Source organism: Lygodium microphyllum, chromosome 18, assembly GCF_053477565.2.
Source record: "Lygodium microphyllum isolate KBCC chromosome 18, Lygodium_microphyllum_v1.1.10, whole genome shotgun sequence".
NCBI lineage: Eukaryota > Viridiplantae > Streptophyta > Polypodiopsida > Schizaeales > Lygodiaceae > Lygodium > Lygodium microphyllum.
In genome coordinates this window covers 142,630,412-142,639,821 of record NC_141152.1, presented here as the reverse complement: position 1 = coordinate 142,639,821, position 9,410 = coordinate 142,630,412, and positions in this window count along the sequence as shown.

The following is a 9,410-nucleotide window of genomic DNA, read 5'->3' as shown; positions in this document are numbered from 1 at the left end:
TAGTCCTATCCACTCTTGGGGAAATGCAAAGAATGGTTTCTATCAAGACTGAGAGCCTACCCATCATTTTTTATGTGCTACCTAACAAGAAAAGTGTTGGTAAGGAATCCTTATTTGGTCGCGCATTCAAAAAACAAGCTCACTATAATGTTGACTATGTCTTGTAGCGCATCCATCTTGCCATCAACAATATTTGAATAATAACAGCTTTTAGCAAGGGGACCATAGCCATCCAAGAGCTTTTACTGTCACCAATAGTTAAACCTAGTATCAATCCTAAGTAGGGGGTAATATGCAACAATGCACACCCATAGTAAAGTGTCACCAATGTCTAGAGACCACAACCAAAGCTACAATCTAAACACTTGAGTGGATCCCCAAGCATAGACCACACTCTAGACCTAAACAGAGGAGTTGACACTTCTATAACTCGCAAGTGACTAGACTGTAGTGGGTCTTGAAAGCCCTATTGCGAGCCCAAGGCTTCTATGAAGGTAACACCTTGATGTGGCTACCTAAACTCTCAAGTGTTATGTATGATCCTCAATATCATGCTCCAAAAACCAAGGCCCAAAAACATTAATCAAAATAGGGGAAGAGAAAAACCAAAATGAAGGTTTCTCAATCCATGAGTGCCCCAATGGTCTATTGACCCAAAGCTCAACCAAGTCAATGAGAAACTACTCAAGAACGAGCTCCTACCCAAGGATTTTGAAGTAATCACTACTGGAAAAACTGATGACAAAGCATCAATCAAACTCCAAACTTCTCACACCAAGCTTTCCCCACCCAATGAGAATCCCAAAGTGAAAATACCACGTATCGCCACAAGCTAACCTTAGGCCATCACAACAATGACAATCCATTCTTGAAGTGGCTTCCAACAGGGTCATAGACACAGGGGATGACTTAGTAACCTACGTCCAATGACTAGACTCAACTTTCACATTGTTTGCTAAAAGTTATGATGAACATTTTGGACCTGGGCCTACTTGATGAACCCATAGCAAACGAGGTATGTTCCTTGCTATGTTCTTAGGAAGAATACAAATTCATCTTCACTAAGGCCTCCACCGTAGCTGAAGAGATGATTGTAAATGAAATCTCTCTAGAAAAGGCCTTAAGAAAATGCTTAATCACCTCCTACAAGAAGAGCAAAATTCCCATGCCACCATAGGAGTTTGCTAAAATTCAATGATTAGTTGAGTCTAAGTCCAATTTCTTATATGAGTGGCTATTATGACCAATGTAGAGCAATGATGTGCCATCACGAATTCTGAGTATGATCTGATGTATGTAGTCCCAACCTCATTTAGGGTATTAGCCATGATGAGACATTGACCATTAGACAACAATATCATGCTGTATCCATACTTGGATAGAATCCTAACCGAGGAGGAACTCCACATTTCAAGCCGAATTAAGTGACCTCTTGATCGACGCATTGACGTACAACACATAGGTAGGCATTCATCCACAAGATATGGACTGTCATGTGACACTAGAGTATAAATTTATGACTAGCTCTTGGACCAATAAGGTGCATCTAGAATGTAGTAAAGGCCTTTACACCTTGATTTCCATAATCCTAGGAAGGATTTTCATCCTTTCCAAGGGGGAGGGACTAAAAGTGAAAGATGAATGAAAAATTGAAATAGGAATTGAATTTTAAAGGGAAGAATGAATGCTTCTTCTTCTACTAGTAAAATATGCTCCATGAAGCTCTTGTGTAAAATATATGGATTGATTGATGTGGGAGTTCTCATTTTGTGGTTTATACCCTTCATCATCAGACACTAATATTTCTAGTTACTTTACCTTCAGTGCAATAAATGCCCTTTGAGTAAAACTAATTGTGGGCTGTTGTGTGGTGATAGGAACCCAAATGGTAGGGCAACATGATAAAGCAAAAAAACTCCCCTTCTCGGAGGAGGAACACATAAGATACGAACTAGCCATGGAGATACGTGCATTCAACCAACTAAAATATTGTAGTATCCACAACTTGGGGGGTTGGTGACATTTGAAGAGGCCATTTAGGCAGATGATAAAAAGATACAATCTTGCCAAGTATATGGAGAGTGTGGGGCATGATATTGACCATAACAAATGCATTGAGTTCTTGAGGACCTTCAATGCCCAAAAGAATAGTGGCATAATAACAATCAGACACGAAGATGCCACCAAAAGGGTGGAAGTTGCACTTTGCCCAAAAATTGTGGAGAAGGCCCTAGGACTAGTGGACAAGCTGGAGAAGAGGCTAAAGAGGGATGCCTATGGGATGTTGGGGATAGAAAAAAAGAAAGTCTATACAAACGATGGAATCAACTTGACGGACATCCCCGATCCCACCATCTGAGTGCAAGCAAAAATGATCCATACTTTCTTATCAAGCCAAAGATATAATGCCCTCACGAATAGAATAAGAGTGCAATTGCTTGAGAGCCTTGTAGAAAATGCACTAGACGAGGTAAATTGGAATGCCTACATTCGAAAAATGATCTAGGCATCAACAAAGGTACTAGCAACAACACCAAGGGCAACAAGGGGAAGTCTTCGGCTACCATAGCAGAGTCAGAAAGGAAAAAACTAGCATTAAAGGCATCAACCATAGGGTTTGGAGGGGTACTCGCGGCCATAATCCACGAAGACCTGGGGGAGGTGGAAAGAGAAGAAGTAGTAGAGGAAACCCCAAAACCATCTCCAATCCAAGAGGAGCATTGCTCCCCCACTGTAGTGAGGCCACCTATTTCATTTTTAGTAGAAGAGCAGGGGGAGGATGAATTTACTAGGGATCAGCAAGACAAAACATAATGAGCTGCTAATGACAAGAGGGCTGACTGACCCACTCAATAGGTGTAGAGGGAGCTCACGCTCAATTGCCAAGACCCATGGACCGCTTATTGCTTCAAGTGTTTCAAGCGAGCACAAATGGCTATCTCTCACCTAGCCGATGTGCCTTCGATCCTACTCGGGCCTAGTGAGCTTACCTTGATGCCCGAATGAGTAGCCTTCTCCTTTAAGCAAGCTGGTAGCTCTGCGATTCGTGATATGAGCTCAAGCATCCTCAAGCCTCCACCTCCAAGCTCCATCCTCCATAGCCGCGTGCGAGACAAGAGAAGAGAATAATAAGAGAGGAAATGATGGAGAGCTTCTTCTCCTAGATCCCTCACCCTCACACACTCATTCCCTCACACTCTTACACTCCCTCTCTCAAGCATACACAAGAAAGTAAGAAGGAGAGAAGAAGGGAAGAAGAAGAGTCCACTTTAGCTAGACACCAAAGAATGAGCTTCTCATTCACTTTTTGAGTTTATATACAAAACCCTTATCCCTTTGGGCACCCATCCTTTGTGTCTACATTTGGAGTTTTCTTGGACTTCTTTGGATATCTCTTTCTCTGTCTTGAACTTGGACTTCTTTGGACTTCTTTTTCTCTGTCTCGAATTGGGGTTAACATTACCCCCTCCTAGACGAGTGTTAGTCCCATAGAAGTTGTGGGTCTATGTTGATAAGGGTATGGTGATTTGAAGGGTGGTAGGAGTGTGGATGATGATGGGACTTGTTGAGGATTGATTGTTGGAGAGAAGTTGATCAAAATATTGAGGTGATGGAGGTCGAGAGTGGTTGGAGTGGATGATGGGGCCTCCAAAGTGGGTGGTTTGCAGCCCTTGTATGTACCTAAAAAGAAAAGAAGTGTGCTACCTAGGGGGAGTGTCTACCTTACCGTGTGTTACATTGTACTCGTGCTAGTGGAACTGGGAGCTGGGTCTGGCCTGGGTGTTGGTCCACACTTGAGGACCCAGTTCGTGCACATAAGGAAGGTGCAGTGGGTGCGGCTTAGGGAGACAGGTCTAACCATAGGTGAGTGCGACTTCCCTAGGTATGTCCTGTGCCCTTGATGTGCCCTAAGAGTGATGTGGGGAATCAAAATGAGCTAGGGGGTTAGGGATGGAGCCCGGTCGATCGAAGCCACCGGATGCACCTAACTTGAGAACCCCTAGGTGCAGCAGTTGTGGCCTACGTGCAGTGAGTCAACATCCTTGAGATCGTGAGCTTTGATGAGCTCCACTTTGAAAGTGCCTTCGGGCATGGCTGCTTCTTCTCACGTTCACTTTCTCGTCACTTCTAAGATCTATTGGAGAAGCAAGGGAAAAAAAATTAGCCTTCAAATTGCAGACGCACATGCACTCAGACATACACAAATGAATTAGGTGTACCTTCTAATTTTGAAATGAAGAACAAACATTGGATGACTTTGAGAGATGGAGAGAATGAGAGAATGAAAGAGAGGAAGATTGAGAATGTGCACACTAGCCAATTGGCTCGGCCATGGCTCTAATACCATGTTAAAAAACATAGACCTAGAACTAGATTGGCTATGGTGGATGCAAATCAAACACACGATACATTATTAGAATAAGAAATTGTAACTCATGTGAATTAGGTTCCAAGATAGATTAGTTTGGACTCATAAACACAATCTTGAGTGACTCAAACTAAAAAGGTACCATTATATGAAATGAGTATCAAGTACATGCCATTATAGCTTTTTGGATAGTACCACTTTTCCTCTCTGTGCTTATGGGATTTAGGACCTCTCTTTCTAGATTATACATCTTAGTCTATCTCTCATACAAAGCCTTTTATGGGCAACCTTTTTTCTCCCTTTTTTAGGCATACATCTAGCCTCTACGAGCTGTCACAACTCTATAGAAACAGAATTTGTATCATTTTCCATTAATTTGTCTATATAATGATTTATTAAATTTATTTCCTTTGCACTAATTAGATATAAAGAAAAGTGCATTGGAGCTGGCAACTGATGAGCGGTCACAGGTTATGGTGGACCCACGCGGTGGGTTAGAGAAAAGATAGTTCACACTTCCACCTATATGGCCCAATTGGGCACCTGTGAACAGAACTCACGCATATCAGGGTTAGACTCGCACACAGAAAATATTGATGCCTTGAAGTGTGGGCTAGATCCACCAGAACAGACAGTTACAATCAACAAGATGGCATGATCATGAAATGCTTGTATAATGTGCATGTGTGGACTGAAAGCTTGAAATGCACATTTCTTTGCATAAGAAAGTCACATGAAGATTCTGATATCGTTTTTGCGATGTACACGGAAAAAGCTTTCATATGACACCCATATTGGGGGGTCCCTAAATTTTAGGAGATCCCTAAATTTTAGGAGGTCCCTAAATTTTAGGAGCCTCGAGTTAGCCTAAAAATGCTAGTCCTAAAAAATAGGGATGTCATTCTAAAAATAGTAAGTTCTGTACTCTAACTGTGCTTACAAAATTTGGTTGTTTCTATTCTTGACAGTATTCAACCCAAAAAGGAAGGCCATAGAGAAGAGACAAGTGTCAAGACACTTGTCACACAAGTTTCCAAGTGTCCCACCACTTGTCACATCTCATGACATGTGGGTGGACACTTGTCTTGTGCTACTCCACTTTCCCCTTTTGTACTAGCTCTCCCCTCTCCTATAAATAAGAGCTCGTTTTTCTTCATTTAACATCATTTTTCTTTGCTGTAAACTCATGTACAACACCCACAGATAGCCAGAAACTGGCCCCATCCATGTCCATCATCATCCCCCACTTCTCCATTATCAAATTCCTCCATATTCCCTCTTCTATCATCACTGATGTTTTACAGGACAGCAAGCTTGTAAATTCATTACAGCACCTCCTTCTCGAGCTCTTTCTTCCATTTTAGCAACAAGAAGCAAGCCCTATCCATGTACTGCTGATCAACGATGGAGAAAGGCTGATTTCCCCTCTTTCTTCTCTCATACTGTAAAGAAATCAGTTCTTATCATTGCATAATAGATAATGCATGTGTGTTTGTACATATTTGCATGATCTTGTGAGAGTGAGAATTACTTCTCCTCACTCTCAGGTTGATTGTAACTGAGCTCTTCCCTAAGGGACTTGGGTTGAGCAGAAATACATTCCTTCGGGGGGGGGGGGGGGGGGTTGCCCATCTTCAACCCTCAATCTTGTCTCCATTACTTTTACATTTTCATGGCTGTAATTTTGTGAGTAATTTTCATTTTCAGCTTTAAGTGTTCATTCTCTTTTATATTAAATCTCGAAAACAAGCGAATATCATAATTGTTAAGCATACTACGTTGTTCGGGGCGATTGCAGTGGTATCAGAGCTTTGGCTCGGTTCTCACCCCAACACTGGTAGTGCTTACAATTATAAGTTTGTTTGTTTTCAGCCCTTGCATTGAGTGCTTGAGCATATATATATATATATATATATATATATATATATATATTTAAGAGTCTCAATGGATCAATCGAGTGCTATCCTTCAAGCCATTCAAAGTCTTAGAGAGGAGAATCAGCAAATTCGTTAGCAACTTCTCAAACTAGAAAAAGTTGAGAATCCAAAATAATTCAAGGAAAGAAGCCCATCTACTTCAAGGAGACAAAGCCATACCAATGAAAGGAGCCGATCAAGAAGTCCAACTATTTCTAAGAGGCAGTCCCATTCTACTTCAAGACAAAGAAAGAGATCGCCTCGAAGCTCATCCTCTTCTTCAAAGTCATCTGGCGCCTATTCTGATGGATCCTCTTCTAGTAACGAAGAGTCACACCTTTCTTGTGGAAGACCTCATCATCGTCAAAGGCGTCGACATTCTTCACCCTCGTCTCCATCTTCATCCCCATCAAGCACTTCATCATCTTCAACCTCAAGATCCGAGCATGGACGAAGGCATAAGAAGAAGAAGAAGACTAAGTCACTATCTCAACTTGAAAAGAAGATCAAGTTCAGTATGTATAATGGTTCCCGAAATCCTAATCTTCTTCTGAAGTTTATTCGTCAATTTCAAATTTTGTATGGTCGTGACAAGTATAAAGAAAAAGAAAAGATTAACTTTGCAGCTTTACATTTAACCAACTTAGCCCATACTTGGTGGACGGGGTTGGAATATGATCATGCTGCCCCAAAATCATGGCGGTCCTTTGTTCGCATGATACAAAGCCAATTTCTTCCTGTTCATTTCAAAAGAGATGTAAAAATGGAATGGGATCGGCTTTGGCAAAAGAAAAATGAGTCACTTGGTGACTATACCAAGAGATTTTGGGAGCTACTTTTGAAGGTCCCAACATTTCAAGAAGATCAGCAGTTCGGAAAAGCTTAGGAAGTTTCAAGGAGGTTTGCATTTTAAACTTCGTACTGCTCTTAATCATTATCATTATTCTAGTCTTAGGGAACTCATTGACCATGTTGAGACATGGGAAATGGAGCACAATGGCAACAAATCATTCCAAAAGAATGATAACAAGAGAATAGTTGAGGATGAGGAGTATTCAGCCCCAAATGAAGGACAAAAGCAGCGGCAAAAGCAGCCATCAAATCAAAAGAAGATGAAGCCCTATGTAAGGCTACAGTGACAAAGATACCTTCTGTATCGGAGACCTTGATGGTTGCGATGTGATTCTTGGCATGCCCTGGAATCATAGAATAGATTCAACCATCTTCTCTCAGAAAAAGAAAGTAGAACTCACCAACAAAGGCAAGAAGTACGAGATCCAAGCTGGAGTTTCTGGAGACACCATACCTATGGTAAGCCATATGCAAGTCTCTAGAGCAATTAAGGATTGTGTTCAATTTTGTTTGCTTTATGTCACTGATGTAAAAGATAATATGAATGCTGAAAACCAAGAGCAACTTCAGCTCTTGGAAAAGTATAAAGATTGTTTTTTGGAAGATCTTCCTTATCAACTTCCCCCAGAAAGGCCAGAAGACCATCATATTGATATTATCCCGGGCACTTCTCCTCCTAATATAGCACCATACCGTGTGAGCCGTCCTCAACAAGAAGAAATCAGAAAGCAAGTCGAAGACCTACTCAACCGTGGGCTAATTAGGCCAAGTAGCTCACCATTTTGTTCACCGGTTCTTCTTGTTCAAAAGAAAGATGGCACATTCAGGATGTGCATTGATTATCGAGCCCTCAACAAAATCACTGTGAAGAATCGATTTCCTATTCCCAGAATTGACGACATTTTGGATCGTCTAGGAGGCTCAAAGGTTTTCAGCCGCATTGATCTAAAGAGTGGTTATCATCAAATTAGGGTAATACCACAAGATGTACACAAAACAGCTTTCCGCACTTCATACGGTCTTTATGAATTCTTGGTGGTTCCTTTCGGATTAACCAATGCACTAGCCACCTTTAATCGAATGATGGAGCGCATCTTTAGAGAGCATCGACAATATGTCGGTACTTTCTTTGATGATATTCTTGTCTTTAGCAAGAATGAAGAGGAGCACCATCAACACTTGGAAATTGTTCTACAATTACTACAACAAAATCAACTCTTGGTAAATGGTAAAAAGAGTGAATTTTTCATGCATAAAATAAATTACCTTGGGCATGTCATCTCTTCTGAAGGGATTCAGATGGATCCTGAAAAGATCAGGATAATCCAAGAATGGCCTCATCTTCATGATGTACATGAGGTGCGATCGTTTCTTGGCTTATGTTCTTATTACCACCGCTTCATCAAGCATTTTGCACATATGGCTTCTCCACTTCATGACCTTACAAAGAAGAAGATCTCTTTCCAATGGAAGGAAAAAGAGAAGGTAGCCTTCACAAGGCTGAAAACAGCTCTTACTTCTAGACCTGTTCTTATCATTCCAAATCTGGTAAAACCATTTGTGGTGGAAGCAGATGCTTGCGGTGATTGTATTGGTGCAGTGCTAAATCAAGAAGGCCATGCCATAGCCTTTAAAAGCCGCCATCTAAATGATGTGGAGAAAAGGTATGACATTTATGAAAAGGAGCTCTTAGCAGTGGTTCATGCTTTAAAGATATGGAAACATTATCTTTTAGGCAATGAATTCCTTATTAAAACCGATCATCAAAGCTTGAAGTATTTCAAGACTCAAAAGCATTTGCAAGAGAAACATGCAAGATGGGAAAATTTCTTGTCTATGTTTCATTTTCAAATTATGTACACTCCAGGGAAACAAAATGTAGTTGCTGATGCACTTTCTAGAGTGCCTCGCATTGCAACTATTACAGTGGCTCATCATGAAGATTTTCAAACGATGAAGAATACTTATTATGAAGATACTGATTTTGCAGCAATTTGGTCAAATTTACAGCAAGGAGGTTCTCATCCAGATTATTCCATCAAAGACGGTTACCTTCTCATGAACAATCGTCTTTGTGTCACTCTTCCTGTTCGACAAAAGGTGCTTAAAGAAAGTCATGAACCCCCTTATGCAGGGCATAGAGGGAGGGCAGCCACTCTAAGTGCAATTGAGCGCTACTTTTATTGGCCAACATTACGAAGAGATACACATAACTTCATTGAGGCTTGTCTGGTATGCCAAAAATCCAAATATGATAGGCAGAAGATTCCAGG